The sequence below is a fragment of the Schistocerca gregaria genome, unplaced genomic scaffold (assembly GCF_023897955.1).
Source record: "Schistocerca gregaria isolate iqSchGreg1 unplaced genomic scaffold, iqSchGreg1.2 ptg000097l, whole genome shotgun sequence".
NCBI lineage: Eukaryota > Metazoa > Arthropoda > Insecta > Orthoptera > Acrididae > Schistocerca > Schistocerca gregaria.
The window spans coordinates 1,631,334-1,655,209 of record NW_026061713.1 but is presented as its reverse complement, the minus strand read 5'-3'; the positions used below and the strand labels follow the sequence as shown (position 1 = coordinate 1,655,209).

The 23,876-nt window shown below is 41.9% G+C and overlaps 1 pseudogene; it reads left to right on the top strand.

The window, feature by feature from the left end:
* The window catches only part of LOC126301747 (kanadaptin-like), a 227,418-nt pseudogene that overhangs the window by 170,713 nt on the left and 32,829 nt on the right, over positions 1-23,876 (top strand).

Sequence of the window (23,876 nt, the reverse complement as noted above, 5' to 3'; positions counted from 1 at the left end):
GCCATGGGAGCCAGGATGGCTTCGTCCTATGCCAACCTCTTCATGGGCCGCATGGAGGAGGCTTTCCTGAAGACCCAACAGCTGCTTCCCCTGGCCTGGTATAGGTTTAGAGATGAAATCTTTGTGATCTGGACTCATGGTGAAAAAACACTCCTTAATTTCCTCCATAACCTCAACCCCTTTTCGAATCTGAATTTCATCTTGTCCTTCAAAACCCAAGCCATCTTCGTGGATGTTGACCTTCATCTTGTTGAAGCTCACATCCACACCTCTGTCCACATCAAACCCACAAACAAACAACAGTACCTTCACTTTGATAGCTGCCAAGCTGCCATCCATTCCACATCTAACACTCCGTTCCCTAGGTATTCATGGCAAATGTATCTGCTCCAGTGACGAATCTCTCAACAATTACACTCTCCCGCAACTATCCTGCGAACCTTGTCCACAAACAGATCTCCTGAGCAATACATTTCTCCCCGTCCAACAACAATGTTCCTACACCCAGGCCACACAGAAGCATCCACCTTGTCACCCAGTATTATCCTGGCCTCAAATACATCAACAAATTACTCTGCCAGGGATATGACTTTCTCAAGTCAAGTCCTGAAATGAGATCATCCCTTGACAATATTCTCCCCACACCACCCAGAGTTGCCTTTCGTTGCCCCCCTAACCTCTGTAACATCCTTGTTAAACCCTACAATATTCCCAGACCACCTTCTCTACCCAGCGGTTCCTACCCCTGTAACCGACCCCGTTGCAAAACCTGCCCCATGCATCCCCCCACAACCACCTACTGCAGCCCCACTACTGGTAAAACATACACAGTTCAAGGCAGGGCCACAGGTAAAACAACACATGTCATTTATCAGCTGACATGCCTGCACTGCAGTCTTTTACATTGGTATGATGACAACTAAACTGGCTGAGCGCATGAACGGGCACAGACAAACTGTCCGCCTAGGAGATGTCCAATACCCAGTAGCAGAGCATGCCCTCCTGCATAATTCTAGGGACCTAGGAACCTGCTACACCATATGTGCCATTGGGCTTCTCCCACCCAACACCAGTCCATCGGAACTGCGGAGATGGGAACTTGCCCTCCAACACATCCTTTCATCCCGCCATCTCCCTGGACTGAACTTACATTAACCAATCTCACTCCCATTTACTCTTCAGTCTTCTCCTCTTTCCCTTTCCTCTTAAGCCATTCATGCATCTCTTCATCCTACATAGTTGTGTTTATCTTTATACTATATACCTCTTTACTTCTGTATGCATCCTCTTTGGTTTGAAGCTGGCACAGTACTTACTGTAGAATATCTTCGGCTTCCCTCTGACACCCATGCATCCATCTTTGCTACCCTCCCTGTTTATCTTTCCGCAGTTGCTTCATAACCTGGGTTGTGAGTAACTGAATCCACTTTCCCTTCTTCCCCTTTTTCCCCCTCTCTCCACCCTGACGAAGGAACAAAGTTCTGAAAGCTAGGATAAAAATTTTCTGTTCTGTTTTGTGTATCTATCGGCTGTACTGAGCTGGGGAGATTAAAGTTTCTGTGTGACCATCTTTCATCAGCGGAGTAGAAAGAAAGCGGTACCTGTTGCTAAAATGAATAGCAGCAACATCATCAGCATTAATTCTGTTTTTCCTTTATCTTTTTCTGTCATTAATTTTGCTTCATTATACTGTTTGGTAATTGTTTCACAGTCATTCTTGTTCTATTACATAATTGTGGCGCAGCTAAATTTCTCAACAAAATAACTGGTGATACTATTTTAATCTTAAACCATCTAAAGGCATTCCTCATGCATCATCATAATCATTATCATAATTGCCACCATAATTTTGTTCCAGCGACTTTGTGAATGATTGCCCTCCATTGATTTCTGCCCTGGTATAGTTTTCTCTCTCCAATGCATCACACATTGCTCCTCTCCCCTCAAGATGTTCATTAACCTGGTCTATCCATCTCTCCCAAGGCTGCCAAATTGGTCTTTTCCTTGGTACCTCCATCTCCAAATACTAACTTGAAGCTCAAGTCATATGCATTCACTACACTTGACTTGCAGCACTCATGCTTTCCTCTGTGGTCAAGGTTATGTGCAGATCTCCTTAAATATTAATTTCTCTCTCTCTCTCTCTCTCTCTCTCTCTCTCTCTCTCTCCCCCTCTCTCTCCCCCCTGGTTTTCTGTACAGCTGACCAGAGGAACTTCATTTCACATGTCTGTATCTGACTATCTTCTGTCTTATTTATGATACAGGTCTCCAGTCTGTATGTCACAATTGGCAGGAGATAGATTTATACACAGTCTGTTTAGCATTTTTGTCCCAGATCAGGTTTTGTACTTGATGGAAAAAGCTGGATCCTTTAGCTGTTGTGATTAAAACTTCCAGTTTGGCACTTCCATCGCTTCATGTGACACTGAGATAATCACATTCCTCGTACTTGCACCAAATTCAAAAATTTGTTTGGAAAATTAACATTTTCATTTGCAGCAACCTTTGAATCAATTGACTTACATATTCCTTCCTTGGCAAGAGTCCTGCTTTGAATTTTTAAATTAATATCATCAGCATGTGGATACCCTCACCCCCCTCTCTTTGACAGCTCTTGCAGTTCCAGGCAGCAAAATTGGAAGGAGCTTGCCCCAGTTTATAGGTGCAGTAAATATTGGCAGGTTGCCAGCATTTTCAGTTGATTAACTATCCAGTATTAGAATTAAGCAAAACACAGTATTTAGCTGTGGGTGGTCATCTTTGATGTTAGACAGTAATAAAATGACACAGAGCACATGTAAATAAACAATAACTATGTACACAGAACTTCAATCGAGCTGGAGAGAAGTGAAAAAGTGGGAGATTCTGGTGAATCTCGCCACACAGCTGATGCCATCGGTTTCCATTCCCAGCACGAGATACTTGCACTCACTGACCAAACAAAATAGCATGCATTTGTAAGTGACATTCCTGCATTCTGTTTGAGATGATGAACAGATAAACTGCTACTTGAGCTGAAAGGGAGAAATGCCTGCGAAAGAAAAGTGCACAACGGTGATGTTGCTGCAGCGGCTGGTCCATCTTGAAGCCCAGATTGAATGCCTAGGATGTTGCCTGGCTTTAAACTTCTGACTCAAAATGCATTTGTGGGAAGGCAGGGACAAAAGCCTCCCTTCTGAGACATAAGAGCTGACAGAGTTTTCCTGTTAAGGATCAGTTCCAACCAGCCGGAAAGGCATTGCTCCTGAGGAAGAAGAATGATTGTTTAAAACTTTATAATTAATTAATGGAAAATCTCATTTAAAGATGTGAAACAAATACTAACAAAGAGATAGAGGGGCTGGCCAGTACTTACCTCAGTTCAGTACAGCCGATAGATACACAAAAAAAACCGAAAATTTACGTTCCTAGCTTTCGGACTAAATGTTGCTTCATCAGGGAGGAGAGAGGGGAAAGAAAGGGACGAAGGGAAAGTGGATTTAGTTACTCACAACCCAGGTTATGAAGAAACAGGGAAAGGAAAACAGGGAGGGTAGCAAGGATAGAGGCATGGTTGTCAGAGGGAAGCCAAAGATATTCTACTGTAGGTACTGTGCCAGCTTCAAACCAAAGAGGATGCATACAGAAGTAAAGAGGATATAGTATAAAGATAAACACAACTATGTAGGATGAAAAGATGTGTGAATGGCTAAAGAGGAAAGGGAAAGAAGAGAAGACTGAAGAGTAAATGGGAGTGAGGTTGTTTAATGTAGGTTCAGTCCAGGGGGATGGCGGGATGAAAGGATGTGTTGGAGTGCAAGTTCCCATCTCCGCAGTTCAAAGGGACTGGTGTTGGGTGCGAGAAGCCCAATGGCACATATGGTGTAGCAGGTTCCTAGGTCCCTAGAATTATGCTGGAGGGCTCCGCTACTGGGTATTGGACATCTCATGCCCACCCAACACCAGTCCCTCTGAACTGCGGAGATAGGAACTTGCACTCCAACACATCCTTTCATCCCGCCATCGCCCTGGACTGAACCTACATTAACCAATCTCACTCCCATTTACTCTTCAGTCTTCTCCTCTCTCCTCCCTGAGGAAGGAACAAAGTTCTGAAAGCTAGGATAAAAATTTTCTGTTCTGTTTTGTTTATCTATCGGCTGTACTGAGCTGAGGTAAGTACTGGCCAGCCCCTTTATATCTTGGTTAGTATTTGTTTAAAACTTTAGTAATTTTTAATGGTTACCACCTTTATGGATAAATTATCACCTTCTCTCAGAATGACATCAATAGAAATATGTTTCCAGATTCCAGTACCCCTATCATAGAAATCATTATTATGAACTTTCTTTTTCTCAGAAATTTTGTTATTGACATTGCGATTATGAGGACTCCAGCGGGATGTTCAGTACTAGGGGTTCCGAATCTGTCATCTAACTGAATTAATTCCTACTCGACTCTCTCTCTTAGTTTGTGGACTCAGATAGCAACCCTCTCATGCTTACCGCCATGTGGTATCCCTGAAAGGTTAATTGTGTTATAAACTACTACATTTCTTGCTGCTAAAATAGCTCTTTCAAATAACCAATTTGAATTTGCATAATTTCGAACAATGTTCGCATAAACTCCACTTATTAATGATAATTATCAAAGCAGAAGAAACAAATTAAAATTTTTGCTGTGGCTGGGACGTTCTGGACCATACATTGTTGAGCTAGGCTGTATTCTATTCATGCCACTGTTATGGAACATTCTTGGACCTTCTGAAAAATTCTCTAACGTTCTGGAACTTTCTAGAATCTTCTCAAATATAAAGTAACATTCTTGAAAATTGTAGTACATTCTGTGTGGCGTTATAGTACTGTGACATGAAATGACCCACATTCAATCACTCTGTGACAATATTTTTGTTGTTAATTGAGACAATAATAGTTTGAAAGTATGTTTGTTACTTCTCAGTGCTGCTGCCAATCACAGTAAAAGAAAAATGGTTTGTTGTTGTGCTATGTCCACATCAGTTTCACTTTTGGTGGATAAATTAATTATGTAAGTTGTGAACTTGACGTAAAACATCATTTTCCACATGTTTTTGATTTACCAGTATCGTATGTTTGTGTAAACCCAAGTGTGCAATATGTTTCAAAATGAGTACATTGTAGCATTGTTACATTCAACATACAGTTGTAAATAATACATCAAATGAATATCATAAGTGCTGCAAAGCCTTAAAACCCCTATATTCATTTTGAAATAGCCTGTATTATCGATGTCACATCCCTGTGAAAACCATAATTCAAACATTGTATCTCCATAGATATCCACAGACCAGATGCATGACAATACAGAGGTGATTAGGAGTTACTAAATTTTTGTTGTGTTATAGTTGTGAAATTTTTAGTTATGAAATACAATATTGTAGTTGTGAAGTACTGGCAGAATTTGAAATTTTTTGTCTTAATGTGTGGTTATAAAGTAAAAACTGAATCATCTTGTGGCATTATTGGCCAGGAGACTACAGCTGGGATAGTTTAGCTGCCTAGTGATAGTCTTTTTCTTTGATGCCACTTTGGCAACTTATATGTCAATGATGAGTACAACACAAGACACCCAGTTTCTGTGTGAAGATAATCTCTGACCTGGTCAGGAATCGAACCCTCTGACCCCAGATAATAAAGGCAGCAATGCTGACCTCGAGCTGTGGACTATTTGAAAGTAGTTGATGGTTAAGAGTGTGGCACCTACTACATAATACGACTAGAATTAAAAATTTCTTCGACATATTGTAATCCTAATTGTGACGGTGGAAGGATCACATTGTTCTACTGTATTTGTTTTAGGTTTGTTGGTGTTTTTACTTTACACATTTTGAATAGCATGAGATGCCAAAATAAAAACTGCAGACAATTTGTTTGTGTTGAAATTATGTTGTTCAGCCATAATTCAGCTTGTAATATGGTCTCAATACTGCCACAATGTTACACTTCGAGATACATTTAGCAACAAGATCTCACTTACAACTGTGATGATTTCATTGTATGTTCTTGTTTTTCAGCTCAAGAAGTACAATGAAGTTCAGCAACAGATAAAAGAAATGGAAAAACAGTACATCATAGCAGCGCAGAAACTTTCTCGTAATAGTGGTGATTCCGTGGATGATGATGATGATGATGATGATGATGATAATGAAGATGCTCTGGATGCATACATGACACAGTTGTCATCTGGTATTGTTGATAAAAAAGCTGTGTCCAATTTGAAAGTATGTTCCTGGAGTACATTTTCACACTTCATAGTTATTTTCTTTATGCTTATTAGTATTGTAGCACAATGTTCTGTTTAATTCTATTTGAAAGATCACATTTGATTTTCATGGATCTTTTGGAAGCTCAGTATATTGTATTTGTTTGTGTGTTAATGTGTAAGTGGAATACTTTGTTCACTTGTGTATCTGTGGATAGACAGAGAAGCACACTACCTCGTATGCTCTCAGTCTGTTATTCCTTAATGCTCTGGTATTCTCAAACCTTCTTCCAGCAGAGGTAAAGACACAACAGCCAGCCTACTAGGGACACTGACGAGTATACAGTGAAAGTAGTTTACACAACTCGAACACATTTAACAACTGAGGGATCGGAGGCACATGCGTGCCCTCGTAAAGGTACTTTCCACACCAGGCGTTGCCAGTGTATTGCCACATGAGAATGGCTGCCCCTGACAGCTGCCTCAGGTAGTCGATTGTGCCGTTTAAACGTCTGCGCCCACTTCTCCTGCTGTAGGAGCCCGACATACGTCTGCTGCGGGTGACAGGTGTAGTAACGGGCAGGTTATTACAATCCTCCTTGCGTGCGTGCGTGTCACGGTCCGTGATGCTGTGACTGGAGGGGCACCGAGGTGACCGGTGGGCAGGACCTGCACAGGGCTTGCAGAACTGTGTGGATGTCGAGAGTCTGTGGTGAGGAGCACCAGTGCGGGCACCGACAGTGGCAAACTGGAGAGGGGAGTCTCCGACTCGGCTTAGGGGAAGGCGTTGGTACTGATGCCAACTACTGGGGGTGAACATACAGTCATTTCTGACAGAGCCCTAACTGCTGGGGTAAATAGGCACAATTGGGCCCACTTGTTCCCGGAGTGGCCAGGGCAGATGTATGACGAAGAGTTGGGCCCACAGCCCAAAGAGAGATCCCCCGTGTCCATCCCAGAAGCAGCCGGTTCTGGTAACGTACCTCGAATCGATCTCGTGTGCGAACTGTGAAGGCTGCATTGGCTGTGGACTTCTGACAGAATCCATTGACAGTGCCATCCCAACACGCTGGCCCAGACTGATATGCTGGGTTTACTTATTTGTATATTTATTTTACACATCTAGTTCCATTGGAGCAAATCTGAGAGGTCATGGAACTTGTCAGTATGTGAAATTAGAACTTAAAAGTAATAACAAATACAATAAAATGTTTAGAAACTCAAAAAAATACGAGCCACAAGTTTATGTAAACACAGTCAACAATATAACACAGGAATCAGCTTAATTTTTCAAGGAACTGCTCGACAGAGTAGAAAGAGCAACCTGTGAGGAAACTCTTCAGTTTCGATTTGAAAGTGCGTGGATTACTGCTAAGATTTTTTAATTCTTGTGGTAGCTTATTGAAAATGGATGCAGCAATATACTGCACACCTTTCTGCACAAAAGTTAAGGAAGTCTGCCGGGTATTACGTGAGTGAAAGCTGCTTATTCCTGGGAATAAGCTAATATTGTTAACAAGAAGTGGCAGTAAGGAATATATATATTGTGAAGCCAATGTCAGAATACCCAGACTAATGAACAGTGCTCGACAAGAGGTTCATAAACTTGCACCAGGTATTGCACAAACCACCTGTTTCTGAGCCAAAAATATCCTTTGAGAATGGGAAAAATTATCCCAAAGTACAAAACCACAGGTCACAAGCAACTGAAAATAAGCAAAGTTTGTGTCCAACTATCACTTACTTCAGATACCGTTTGAATAGTAAATATGGTATCATTAAGTCTCTGAATGAGATCCTGAACATGGATTTTCCACGACAATTTACTGTCTATCTGAACACGTAGAAATTTGAACTGTTCAGTTTCACTAATCATATGCCCATTCTGTGAAATTAATACATGTTTTTTTAAATTGTGTCTTAGAGACTGTAAAAATTGAGTCTTACTGTGACTTAGCGTTAGTTTATTTTTTACAAGCCATGAACTTGTGTCATGAACTGCACTATTTGAAACAGTGCCAGTGTTGCACAGAATGTCCTTTACTACCAAGCTAGTGTCATCAGCAGCTAGAAATATTTTAGAATCACCTATAATACTAGAGGGCATATCATTTATATAAATATGGAACAAGAGTGGTCCCAGCAATGATTCCTGGCGCACCTCCCATTTGACAATGCTTCCACTCAGGCTCCACATCATAGCCATTCTCAGCACTGTGGATAATGACATATTGCTATTTGTTGGTAAGGCAAGAGGCGAATCAGTTGTGAGCTACTCCCCGTGTTCCATAATAGTCCAACTTCTGGAGCAATATTTTGTGATCAACACAGTCAAATGCCTTAGTAAAATAAAAAAAAAAGATGCCTAGTGTTTGAAACCTTTTGTTTGACCCATCCATTACCACACATATAAAGAGAATATAGCATTTTCAGTTGTTAAACATCTTCTAAAGCCGAACTGTACATTTGATAGCAAGTCGTGTGATGTAAAAGGATCAATTATCCTTACATACACAGCATTCTCAATAACTTAAGCAAACACTGATGGCATAGAAATAGGTCTAAAATTATCTACATTATCCCTTTCTCCCCTTTTATAGAGCAGCTTTTCTACTGAGTACTTTAATCATTCAGGAAACTGACCATTCCGAAAGGAAAAATTGCAAATATGGCTAAATACAGGGCTAACATGTGCAGCACAGTACTGTAATATTCTGCCAGGCACTCCATCATATCTATGAGAGTCCTTAGTCTTCAGTTATTTAATTATTGACTCAATCTCCTCCATGTCAATATCATAGAGGAGTATTTCAGACATCAATCTCGGAAAGGCATTTCCCAAGGGCGTTATATGATTCCCTGTAGAAACTAAGTTTATATTTATTTCACCAGCAATGCTTAAAAAGTGATTGTTAAATACTGTACACATATCTGACTTATTAGTAACAGAAATATTTGTGCTACGAACTGACTTGATATTGTAGACCTTGTGCTTCTTAACAGAAAGTTCCTTCACAACTGACCATATGGTTTTAATTTTATCCAGTGAATTACCGTATTTACTCGAATCTAAGCCGCACCTGAAAAATGAGACTCGAAATCAAGGAAAAAAAAATTCCCAAATCTAAGCCGCACCTGAAATTTGAGACTCGAAATTCAAGGAGAGAGAAAAGTTTTAGGGTGCACCTCCAAATTGAAACAAAGTTGGTCCATTGTAATATGAGACACAATTTAGGTCGAATGAATGACGATACAGCTACAGTAGTTTGGTTCAAGTCGTAAGCTTAGCATTTAAGCTTTACCGGGTAGCCATTGCTATGCATGAGGTGCTCTTCCTTTTTCACGTGCTTCTTCTTGTTTGAATTGATTGCTTATTTTTCTTCGATCTGATAAGCACCGTTCTCTTTGTTATAGGTGTGTATATCACTCTAAGCTGTGTCATGCACTGTTTGTCACATTCTGATAATGAGTGTTTACAGCCTGTCACAGCTCGCGGCAATCTTGCTTTTGTGCGCGCTACCGCCGCTTACAGCTAAAAAAAGGAAATAGTCTCATTAGCGAAACAATGGCAAGAGACTGCTATTTGTTGTTACTTACATTGCTGCTTTCTTTGATAATGATTAACAAGAACCAAATAATATACTGCATATGATAGAAAATCTGAACGAGAGTTTAGCGAAAATTTTTCTCCATTTGAAAATCTTTGCAGACGCCTCTTTAGTACATAACATTGTGCACAGAGATTAGAGCCATCTTAGATTTAGAAATCTAGTCAATTGCCGTGCTTCATTTCTGACTGTGACACTATTAGGCATAAGAATAATACGAATATAAACATAACATGACAGGTATATTCTTCTGCATTTGCTGTTGTCTCACTCTAGTTTCTTAGTTTATGAGGCAGACACGATTTAAATGAGTTACCAAACACAAAACAATACATGGCAAAATGTTTATATTCGTATTATTCTTTTGGTGAAGAGAATACTGCATGTGATTCACAGTTCATAAAAGTTCCTATTAGCAACCATCTCTTCTCACAGGTAGGAAAAAATTCAGAACGTAGAGTTGGCCATGTTAACATACATCCCAAACAGTCTCACCAGTCGGATTTTCGTAGTACATTGCAATGCTGCTACATTCTAAGATGAACAATATGGAATTTGTATTTACTTTGTCGGATAATGTACGAAAGTGCAGTGGTCAAAACTTGAGGCGGAGAAAAAAAGGCCCATCTCCCACCCTTTTTTTGTTTTTAATTTTTTTGCTGACGCAGAGGTCTTGGCGCCAGTATTTATCTCTTTGCCTCCAAAAAATGCCTGTGTAGCGCTACATATATTCGACGGCAGAAGTTAGTTGTGGCGGCACCTACCGACATTTTTTAGAACTTCCGCTTACTTTGCACTTGATTCTAAGCCATAAGCTGTGTTTTCCATTACAAAAACCTGGAAAAAAGTGCGGCTCAGATTCGAGTAAATACGGTAGCTATTTTGTTTGTGCACCACATACTCTACGCCTTCCCAATAACACCGACAAAAGCGCCGCCGCCAGGGTGTGCCTGCCCAGCAGCGAGAGATTGAGCAGTGTCCGTGGCTGACGGCCACATTCTGTGTCTCAAACGCTTGGCCGAGACGTTGTGCCCCATTTGACTGCAGGTGGAAGCGACACGCCGTGAAAACGCGAACACTATTGTGTATACAAAAGCCCTCGAAATATTGTGTAACAAACTAAAACCAGGGTGCGAGACGAGCCTTCTCCGGAGAATACCTTCGACAAGGCCTCGACAGTTCTGTCTGCTGTCGCCGGCAGAAAACAAATGACATGAGGAAAATGAAACAGATCATCAGTTGCCAATAATTTAAAAAAAGTAAAAGGGACTAGGAAAATCGACGTGGACCTATTTTCGAGGCTGTGTAGGGACCGTCTTTGGCAAAAAGCCAGTGCACAGCACGATTTACTGGACCGAACGCTGGCAGCAGGCCGTGGCAGTGTGCACCACGCAGTAGCCCACCGGCAGCCTCGTGCGAGGGATTCCCCAGTGAGCGTGGCGTGATGAGTGGGGGGCAGGACCTCCAGCTGGAGCGCCACCACGGTGTAGGGAGGAAACTCTCCTACCGGCAGGAGAATAATGCCGTTCCAGAGGGAGGGGCGAGGGTTCGACGCGTAAAAATGCTGAAGTGGCTTTGATGCCCGGCCCGATGGAAGGTCGGGCCATCCGTGTCACATCACGTGTATGGCGTGCCGTAACACCAGATCCGTTGCCACAGCTGAGGCACTGTGGGAATTGGTGGTACGGAAACTGTCCACGATATGCTTCACCTCCGTACCCAGTTGAAAACACAGCAATTCCTTCTTGTCGTACTACGAGAGGTCACAGCCGACAGGGAGACGGGCAGAGCATGTGCATTCGCTTTTTGCAAGGTGGCACAAAAATGTATATCATGATAGTACCGGGACGAGAGCAGAGGACAACTAGTGGCTTTGTCCGGCAACGACGTCAGTGGGCAAATGGTAAAAACCGTGGGCTTACGGTCGGTAATCGAATGGAGCTTTGCACCGTACAAGAACAAGTGAAATTTTTAAGGAATGGATGAAGGCAAGTGCTTCTTTTTCCACCCGAGTGTAATGTTGCCAAACCGAGTCGAGTATTTTTGGTGCAAATGGCGACGAGCCAGAACTGCTCCCATCCTGTACTGGGACAGTGTCCCTGACAAAACCAGATACTTGCCAGTTTTAACTGTTACAAAAAGCGGTGTGGAACAGAGACTATCTTTAAGATGCACAGAAGCGTGCTCGCAGGCTGCAGATGAAAGAAAAGGAGCATTTCTGAAAAGCAAAAGGTGCGAGGGGTGGACGGTAGTAGCCACTTGTGAATAAACTTACTACAGTACGCCACTATGCCGAGGAATGGCTCAAGTTCTTGTAGATTGGACGGATGGAGCGAAGCTGCGAGGGCAGCAACATGTTGTTCCACAGGGAGCACACCCTGCCGGGAAATGTCACAATCCACATAAACGGTGGAAGGCTGGAAATAGTGCAGCTTAGTGAGGTTACAGTTGAGGCCTGTGGCCTGGCACAGAGATATCTTCAAGATAGTTAATGCAACGAAGAATAACTCTCCTAGCATGTTCTAAAAAACTTTGTAAGATGGCAGGCGCAGTAGTGACTACAAACATCAGCTGTCTATATTGATAAGAGGCCAAGAGGTGTATTAACTACATGCGCCTGTTTCGATGTCTTGTTCGACGGAATCTGAAAGTAGGCTTCGTCCAGTCAATTTCAGAAAGAATTGACCACCCTCCCCAGCCAAATCTGAGAGGAACTCCTCCAGTCGAGGCAGGGGGTAAATGTCTATTACTGCCTGTGCAGTAACAGTGACCTTTCGAGAGACATACACAGCCAAAGCTGACCAGTCAGATTATTTATAATCACTAAGGGTACAGCCCTTTCACTTGAGGAAATCGATCTGATCACTCTCAGTGATGTTAAGCAATCCATCTCTGTCTTAATCTGGAAGCGTAAAGTTGCTGGCACTAGCCCCACCCTAAAAAGGTAAGGGCATGTGCAGTGAATTGTTAGGACGACTTAACCCTGGGCAAACAAGTCTGAAAACTCTAGAGCACAAGGAATCCATTTCATGATAAGGCACTTGACCCAACGCCATATGCACCACAACCACAATAGAAAAATAGAAAGTGGCAAAAGCATCTAACCAAAACAAAATTTCACTACTCGCATCAGTTATTACGGAGTAGGTAGCAGAGCGAACAGCTGACTTGTAGACTGCGCCAGCTGCGAATTTACTGAGAATAGGAATCTGCTGTTTGTTACAGCTTTCCAACCGCTACTTGATACTTGCCAATGGGAGGGACACTAGCCGGGTGTACTTCTGTGAGTTGAGTAGGGACACAATATCTCTCGTGTTGACCTGTATGTCATTGGCTTATCCACCACCTGCATGTAAATGAAAATTTTGTTCTCGCCTGTGGACGATGATGAAAGAATATGAATAATGATGTCCATTGTTTCCAGCAATCTCTTTGGGCAGGTGGAAGAGATTTGCACATCACTGACCTTGCCCCCCCCCCCCCCCCCCCCACCTCAAACCGAAGGGCACACTGATGCACCTGCTTATCTGGAGCCAAACAAACAAGTGTGTCTCTGACCATAGTGTCCACATAAGACTCATGAGACTTAGCGTGATGTACTGATACTTACGACTGGGGTGTGCCGTGCTGCTCAGTTGCCCAAGTTCGATACATTTGGATTGGCTTGATGTTAATAGAATACGACACATGCAGCAACCACCTGTATTTGGTTGTTGTAATAGGAGAATGCAAACCACACATATTGTCAAAAGAAAGCAACGCTGGTTCTTGCAGAGGAGCTAACATAAACAGTAAGTGACGCATACAATTAGGTATCCACGATAACAAAGGAGTCTTATAGACCACTTTATTGCACACACAGGATGTCACAAAATGTTGGTGAAGCTACTTCTTGTAAGCATCCCATTCTGCCTTGTATTTTGTCTTTAGTCTTTGCGGTGGGGGGGCATTGGGATGTGACCAACTGCCAACTGAGCATGGGTCAATGTAACCAACAACCACAACAACCACTACAGTATGCCTGGTGTTGTTGCAAAGTGACTGGGTTAAAGCCTCCATGGAAGAACCAAATCCAAAAGGAAACACACAGCCATAAAGAGATAAAATTTATTGGATCATGGAATGACATCGACAAGATCACAGTGAAACAATTTACGCATCTCAAACACATTTAAGAAATGAGGGCTCTCAGGCCCAAGCATGCCCTTATAAAGATGCTGTTCACATCAGGTTTCACTGATGGCAGAACTGCTGACTGCAGTCATCTTGGGTGGTTGTCAGTATGCTATTTGAAGGGCGGTGCACACTACGCTTTATGTAGTGGCCCGACTTATGCCCACTGTGGGTGGTAGATTTAGTAACCAGTGGGTTACTATACTTACATAAAAATTTTTAAGCAAATCATTTTTAGAAATGACACTAGGTGCTACATGAATAAATCAAGCTCAATAAAGTACAGTAGAACCTCACTAATCCCACCTCAAATGGACCAACTCCCCACTTAGTCAGACCATCCCGTTCCTGGTGTTTGATACATGACTAATAGTCTGCGAAATGCATCTGTAGGTAGTTGACCATTGATGAGTGTGGTAGGTAGTTCGAGCACTTTTACTATGAAATAGCTTGTTTCTAACTCTATCAATAAATATTATCATGCACCATTTGTTTTATATATTAGTGACAATATGTTACTTACATATTAAAATGTGTAAAACTAAATTACGGCATCAGCTAAATGCAAACATGTGATGCTGTCTTTAGTGAGGAAACTGAAAGTGCTTGGAAAGTTATATAAAGGGGAGTCTCTTCGAAATGTAAATGATACTGGTGTTGGCACAACAGCTGATAACACACTGGTGCCCAACGGGTCAGCAATCCAGTTAATTGCTACTATTTACTAGTTTTTAATAAATTTACTGAGCCACTTACCTCTTTAGGCAGTATATCACATTAACAGTCCATCCTTCCTCTTTATGAATATGTATACGTTTAGCACAAATAAATTATACAGGGATTTGTAGATATTGCTCCGAAGATACTGTTTCCCGGCATTTTTATTTTTCTGCAAAGTGGATAAAATTTTCATAAATTGCAGGGAATGGTAAGCTATTGATTTAACATCACTTGTCAGCAGGAAATCTAAATGTTTCGTTCATACATAAAGTGTTTTATTGTGAAATTTTTTCCTCATTTTTACAAATGAGAGATCTTTCAAAACACTCGGGAACACAAAGGCCAGTGTTACATGGCCTACAGTAGTATCTGATCTCTTTCCTCACTATCTTTTCTGCAGCTTTCCCTTGTTCCCAACAGGCCTTGCATCTTCTAGCTGGGTTTTGTTTTCTTTTCTGTTGGCAGCAGTTTTTCAGCAAAATGACATGCTGTGAGTCTGTTTGCACTTGCAACTCCAGATGTTGAATGTGTATCTTTATTTAGTTTCACTCCTCCCTTTTGAACCAATTGCTTTGGTAATTTACAAATAAAATCTGCTAATGCACACTTTTTTGATATTTTGATATTGTGAATAATGTTGCCATTCACAACTTCTCTCATAAAAATATGGAAGAAAATCTTTTTCCACCATTTTAGTCTTTTGCTGGAAGGGATAGTAAGTCATCAGCTGATCTCCTCTGTCAACACGTGTTTTGGACAGTTTGTAGTGTAGTATAACGTCTGGCTTTGCTACCTCAACATATCCACTCCTGGATTTTACTCTGACATGTGAAGCAGTCATTGTATGCTGTGTTTTACAATAATGATCAACACAGAAGAAATTAATTAAAATTTGTGTTGCAGCTGGGACTCGAAACCCGGTCTTCTTGCTTGCTAGGGAGAAATGCTAACCATTACACCACCACAGCACGATGGTCAACATTGCCGCATGAACTACCCGAGTTGAGTGCCCTCCCCAACACAAACTTCATTTCATATCTTCTGCTTATTTCCCCTTACACTGTCATCACTAGCGAACCAAGAAGACTCGGGTTCGAGTCCCGGCTACTGCACAAAATTTTAATTCATTTCTTCTGCATCGATCATTATCGTAGATAATGAAGAGACTTAAATGTCTCGGGGAAACATTTAATTATAACCTTTCTGTGTTGATAACACGTGTACATCACATTTGTCTTTCCATTTTAAGCAGAAAATGATGAAATGTCATTTCTCCTTTCTTTAGTTTTTGATTTATTAGGTCTCTAGGAAACTTAGCCTGTTCTTCATCTCAGTTCCAACGCCCAGTGTAGTTTCTTCCCATTGTTCTCCAAGGACTGCAGGACTTGTATAAAATTTGTCCATGTATACCACTTGTCCTTTACCCAAGTAAGGGGAACATAGCCTCAAGAGCAGGGATTTGACAGGGTTGTCAACATTTCATTCTCCTCCAGTATAAGCTTTAGCATTGCAGATGTGACCTGGTGTTGTCTTACTTACAACATACAGTTTTATCCCATATTTCTCTGGTTTGTCTTTCATATAAACACGGAATCCAATTCTTCCTCGAAAAGGACATATTGTTTCATCCACAGGCAGATTTCGTGATGGATAAAAGACTTTTCTGCATCTTTCTGTGAAAAAGGCCCCCCCCCCCCCCTCCCGAACAGGTCTTATTTTATGCAGAGGGTCATGCCCTGGTTCTTGTTGAGATATCCATAGCGAATTATTGTTCACATGCATCATCCTGAATATGGCAAAAAATCTGTCTCGTGACATTAGCTGAGAAGCAAATGATGAAACATGCACAGTGTCTTCAGATCAATAATCCCTAAATTTAGGTTTCTTTACAACACACATATGCAAAACAATTGCAAAAAATTGATATACTTCATTTATCCTCACTGCTCTCCATTTCTTCCATAAAGATTTTGGTTTGATTGTGTTCTGTCGGCGAATTTCAGAAGTAGTATCAGTAGCATATATATTTGTCTCTGACTTTACTTATAGAAACATGCTGTGTTCAGAAAATTGCAACAAACAGTCTTAGTTCTGTTGATAATGTATTGACAGGAAACTGAATCCACCCATTTCTTCAAACAGATTTAACTCAGGGAGTGCATGAAAATGACACCATTCATTGTGAAGGTCAGGCTTTTGAACTAAATGACAAGTCTGACTAAAGGAAACTTGTGCATTAGCTTCTTCATACTCACTACCGCCATTTATATCAGCAGCATAGGTTTCCCTCTCCAGCTCACGCGACTCATCATCATCTTCTGAAAAATCACCGATCTCATACAAAAGATTGTCAAGTTCTGAGCCATTGTTCAAGAGTTCTTTAATCTCTAAGTTTGACAAGCGATGTCTGTTAGCCATATTCACTATTTATATGGTTTTACACGCGGGAAGGAGACACACAATAGCACAGGACAGCAGCTGACATAGAACAAAACAAGCTCCAACAATCCATAAGTGAAGAACGTATGACATACATCCGTCAGGTTTTATGGTTAAAACATAGAGAACAAATCTAGTATGTCTGTCAGCTCCAATGTGTTTCAGACTGGTGAAAAAAATAGGATAACTCATGAAAATCATGCAATGACAAATGAGGATGAGAAACAACTGAAAATACACAAGGCTTTGAAGAAGCTAAAAGTGGAATTCTAGATAATGCTTTGTCTGTGTAGTTTGAGAAAGACAGTAGAAAAAGAACTCTGTTGTATGGACAAGTTATAAAAGAAAACGGTGCCGAGTTTTTATGAGAAATTAGATAGAAACAATGACATTGAAAACAGTACAGTGAGAAGACTTATTAAATCGGTGTAAAAAATGAGATGACAGTTGAAATATAATTATTTCCAGCGAGGATCTGTCTGCTATCAAAAGAGCTGCCAATAAATTTGTACTAAAATTTGATAACTTATTTGAAGAGCTTCATCATACTCATGATCTAGTGTCTGGCTTAAACTACAAAACACTTCCTACAAGAACTTCTGGTGCACAAAGTGAGTCTGTAACACATGCAAAACTTGGCAAAGATTGCTGTCTGTAGTAAAGCTACTGGCAATCGGAGGGTATTGTATTATTAGTGTATTCTAACAGGTCAATAAAAGTGTCCTTCTTATAATCCAACCTTTTTTGTATTTCGACCACGCTTGTGGTCTTTTAGGGGATGGATTAGCGAGGTTCTAATGTACGTGACATTTTTGGGAAGCTGTACATGTGTTCAGTATTCAGAAATAGAATGCTTTACATTCAATTGAAACACGATGGAAGAAATCGCAGATGGGTGTTTACCTATAATGATTATGTTGTGGCTGTGTCCTCTCGCAATATTTTGTGGTTCCTGGCTGATGGTGGTATGATAGGTGGGTGTCCGGTTTCCTCTCACTAGAACACAAAATGCACACATGGTTAAAATACACTTTATTACAGGAACCAGTTATCCTTTGCCTCGTCCTGGTTGCCGTGGTGGCACCAGCGGGTGGCTGCAAAAGCCAGGTGGTCCCATGAAGCCATGAATCTGGTGGAAGAAAAGCAACAGAATCACACAGCAAATAACAAATGCGAAGTTGATTCTGCAAAATCACTGAGGCCTGCTCTTAGATGTATGTGCAAATGCGTTTTTGGATCTCGCTTCGTTCCCAGTGCTGACATCGGCCCAAAACCCTGTAAAGAACAAGATCACACAGTGCAAAGTGATACTTGCAGGCCATTGGCGGAGCCGTATGCTGTGGTGGGTGGAACAAGTGAAGCAGCATCCGATTGCAGCTGCCATGCAGAAGTTCCGCCACTGATGGTCTGTCGTGTGAATTGGAGCAATGGGAGGCGAGACAGAGTTGCAGCGCCTGTTCCCGTCTGTGGGAGGTGCAAAGCTTGACCATTTGTTGTTTGAAAGTGTGTATGAAGCGTTTTGCTTCTCCATTGGACTGGGGGTGAAACGGAGCACTGTTAGGTGACAAACTCCATTTTGTTCGTAAAACTTTCAAGGTCACATGACGTGAAATGAGGTCTTCTGTCCATAACGACAACTTCAGGCATTCCTTCAGTGCAAAAAATGGTGAACAGTATTTGAATAGTGCTACATGATGTGGTAGAGTTAATGGGAACTTGCTAAAATGGTCAACCACTATGAGCCAAAATGGTCCATTTTTCATTTCCTTATAAGGTAACACTTCAGACAAACACCTTTTTTGAATGTGTGACTATAAAATAATGGGTCTGATGCTGTGACAGAATAAGTACGCGTGCACCAAAGATGAAAGACCAATAGCTGTAAAGCGTGAAGCACTCTGAGTCGAGTGTGGCAGCTCTGATGTCTCTAGACAAATCAGTACAGCAGTGGCCTTCTTTTGTGTAATAGTTGCCGGAAAAATGATAAGGGTCATAATAGTGCAATGAACTGATGTGAAATTTCACATGTAACATGAAAAAACTGCTGCTTATCCCTTTCTTTTACTGAAAGAAGAGTACGGCAAAGACTGTTTATCGCGTACCTAAATTTTGAGTAATTCCAGCAATTTCAAGATGCTGGAGGTCACTCAAACCTGTCATGCCCTATTACAAGAAAAGCAGTTGAAAATATTGAAAAAGTAAGTAATCTGATTTGATTTGACTGTCGGCTGAGTATTCTATTGACTGCTGAAATTGTAGGAATTGACAAAGAATGCATAAGACAAATTTTATGTAATCAATTAAATATGAGAAAATATGTGAAACGGATGCTAAAAATTCTCACGATTGAACAAAAAGAAAATGTCTGTACTGAGAGTTTGAATACTGTTGAAACTGCCTCAAATTTCTTGGAAAGAATGATAATGTAATAAATCGATTTTTCACTTATGATTCGGAAACTAGCATTGGAAAGGTCCAGCTTCACCGAAAGTTAAAAAAGTCAAATGAGCAAATCAGGATTCAAAGCGATAATGATACTTTTTATTAAATTTTTATGGAATAGTGTATCTTCACTGGGTTCTCGTAGGTTTCACTATTAATCAACATTACCATCTTGAGATTCTTGCTCAACTCTGTGAGAAAATAAGAAGAAAACAATTCAATTGTGAAAGAATAAATCATGGGTTCTGCATCAAGATAACATACTGCCTTATACCAGCATTGTCTGCACGGAGGTTTCTAGCAAACTACAGCATTTCAGTGTTAGACACTCACCTTATTTGCCTGACCTAGCACGATGTGACCTCTGTCTATTCCCCAAGATCAAATCTGCACTAAAAGGAACAAGATTTCAGTTTGTTGAGGCAATAAAATAAAGAGCAGCATGTGTCATAAAGAAGCTCACAGAGGAAGACTGCCAGTGCTGTTCCCATCAATGGTAAATTCACGTGGAGCATTTGAGGGATAAAGCTGGGCAGAGTATATTGAAGGCGACAACAAGTATTATTGGTCTCATACAGAATTACTGTGTCATTGATGAACCTTAAAGCTTTCATTTCTTCTACCTTAATTTTGATTCGCATTCCAAATTCATCCACAGCTTCCTTTTTTGCTTGATCAGAAACAGAGATAGTATGAGTCTAATGTTCAGGTTGCATACTTTGTAAATTAAAGCACCACTGTTACATCAGTGGGCTGCCTTGGTTGCCACTGTCATTCCCACAAGTATGAGTCTGAGAACTGTGGCACTGCTGTCACTTCATATTTGTCAGCTCGTTCTCTCTTGCTGATTCGTGCAGGAGTATAATGCTGGCTATGGCTTATTCGTGGTTTTAGTACATATAAGTACACAATGTTATTGCTGTAAAGTAGCACTGACAAGTGAAATGACAGAATCAGATGCCCTATAACAAAGCTACACTCCTGGAAATGGAAAAAAGAACACATTGACACTGGTGTGTCAGACCCACCATACTTGCTCCGGACACTGTGAGAGGGCTGTACAAGCAATGATCACACGCATGGCATAGCGGACACACCAGGAACCGCGGTGTTGGCCGTCGAATGGCACTAGCTGCGCAGCATTTGTGCACCGCCGCCGTCAGTGTCAGCCAGTTTGCCGTGGCATACGGAGCTCCATCGCAGTCTTTAACACTGGTAGCATGCCACGACAGTGTGGATGTGAACCGTATGTGCAGTTGACGGACTTTGAGCGAGGGCGTATAGTGGGCATGCGGGAGGCCGGGTGGACGTACCGCCGAATTGCTCAACACGTGGGGTGTGAGGTCTCCACAGTACATCGATGTTGTCGCCAGTGGTCGGCGGAAGGTGCACGTGCCCGTCGACCTGGGACCGGACCGCAGCGACGCACGGATGCACGCCAAGACCGTAGGATCCTACGCAGTGCTGTAGGGGACCGCACCGCCACTTCCCAGCAAATTAGGGACACTGTTACTCCTGGGGTATCGGCGAGGACCATTCGCAACCATCTCCATGATGCTGGGCTACGGTCCCGCACACCGTTAGGCCATCTTCCGCTCACGCCTCAACATCGTGCAGCCCGCCTCCAGTGGTGTCGCGACAGGCGTGAATGGAGGGACGAATGGAGACGTGTCGTCTTCAGCGATGAGAGTCGCTTCTGCCTTGGTGCCAATGATGGTCGTATGCGTGTTTGGCGCCGTGCAGGTGAGCGCCACAATCAGGACTGCATACGACCGAGGCACACAGGGCCAACACTCGGCATCATGGTGTGGGGAGCGATCTCCTACACTGGCCGTACACCTCTGGTGATCGTCGAGGGGACACTGAATAGTGCACGGTACATCCAAACTGTCATCAAACCCATCGTTCTACCATTCCTAGACCGGCAAGGGAACTTGCTGTTCCAACAGGACAATGCATGTCCGCATGTATCCCGTGCCGCCCAACGTGCTCTAGAAGGTGTAAGTCAACTACCCTGGCCAGCAAGATCTCCGGATCTGTCCCCCATTAAGCATGTTTGGGGCTGGATGAAGCGTCGTCTCTCGCGGTCTGCACGTCCAGCACGAACGCTGGTCCAACTGAGGCGCCAGGTGGAAATGGCATGGCAAGCCGTTCCACAGGACTACATCCAGCATCTCTATGATCGTCTCCATGGGAGAATAGCAGCCTGCATTGCTGCGAAAGGTGGATATACACTGTACTAGTGCCGACATTGTGCATGTTCTGTTGCCTGTGTCTATGTGCCTGTGGTTCTGACAGTGTGATCATGTGATGTATCTGACCCCAGGAATGTGTCAATAAAGTTTCCCCTTCCTGGGACAATGAATTCACGGTGTTCTTAATTCAATTTCCAGGAGAGTATATTTTATAAGAATGTGAAGGATATAAGATTGATTCATAGAACACAATTGCACTTGAAATGTTGTACACTTGTTTATCCCATCTCCACTATGAGGAAACATATTGGCGGAATCAAATGATAACAGGGCACAGAGCAATGCCACTGTGACAAAAAAGAGTGTTGTTTCTATATTCATTTTAGTCATGCCAACTTGCAGTCAGTTGTGTAGTTTATTATTCATTTCTATGAAAGTAATAAATTTTTGAAAATGTAAGTAATTGGATATAAAAAAATGGAGGCTGAAGTTTACGGCTTTGCCTCAAATGCTAAGGCTGTATGTGAGGGAATGTTTGACATGGAAAGGACCGCAACTGTCAAAATGTAAGTATCATTGTTTTTTTAGTAGGTTTAATGTTGAAATAAGTGTGTAGCTGACCTTTTGTGAGGATGAGATCAGTTTCAAGGAAAATGGTGTGGAATTTGAAATAGGACCATGTGAAATTTAATTGGGGGAAGATATTTAGAGACTCGAGGAATTTTAACAGCTCAGCTTTGCCATGACTCCATATGCCAAAGATGTCATCAATGTACCTAAAGCAAACCAGGGGCCGAAGGCTTATGGATCCCAGGAAAGCCCCTTTCAAGTGACCCATAAAAATGTTGACATAACAAGTAGCCATTCTGGTTCCGATGGCTGTAGCCCTGGTCTGTTTTTATATCTGCACTTCAGAAGTGAAGTAGTTGTTGCTAACCAAACGTATACCCGCCTTAGTTGATCGACACCTGCAACCTGTAGTACAAAGCCTTCCCACCTGTATTAAAGACACCAACCAATACCTAGATCATCTGAAATCTGTGCCTGTCCCACTCCCGCAGCACAACTCGCTCATCACCATGGAATGCCATCTCAGGTGACGAGTGGGCTGTGGCAGAGACTCGAGAGTCAAGTCTACAGGCACACGGGGATGGAGGACTGGCTGGCTAATTTAATGCAAATATATGGTGTTCGTTTCTGATCTCTAAGGTACAGTCCTGCCTCACTCCCCTCTCAGTTACTTCTTGCTTTTCCTGTCCTTGGATGTTTTTAGCTGCATCTAGTTTGCCTAAATGTCATAGGTTACCTTTTGCTTCCAGTATTTTATCCTTGCTAAGTTTTTTTTATCCCTGCTACCTTAACAATTTCAAAAAGTGTATTCCAGTCAACATTGTCAAATGCTTTCTCTAAATCTACAAGTGCTATAATGTAGGTTTTGCTTTCTGTAACCTGTCTTCTGAGATATGCCAAAGGGTCAGTATCAGTTCACGATTTCCTATATGTCTGCTGAGTCCAATTGATCTTCCCCGAGGTCAGCTTCTGCCAGTTTTTTAATTGTTCTGTAAATAATTCGTGTTCGTATTTTCTGACGAGGCTTATTAAACTAATGGTTTAGTAATACTCATGCCTATCAGTGCTTGCCTTCCTTGGAATTATTATATTCTTCTCGAAAACAAGGGTATTTCACCAGACTCACATATGCTGGCGACAAAAAGGGTGAAGCACCTAAAAGACACTGTCAGATATCAATGTAACTTTGTACACATATATACCACTGGCAGATGTGTAAATGATTAGAGTCGCCTCAAATCAAAAACAGCCCACTGTTGCACTACATTCTGTTTATTTTAAACCTTGACCATGGTTTCTGCTACAATAATATAGCCTTCTTCAGAAGTCCTAAAAATCATCAAAATAACAGTCGTTCTACATAGCCACACTACCAGTGACTGACATTATTTCTACGACCAGCACCCTAGCGCATGAGTGCGGTAACATGGTACATGGTGACAAAGGACACATTAACATATTCGTCTCAACATAGACCACTGTTAACATAAAAGCAGCTCATGACTCTT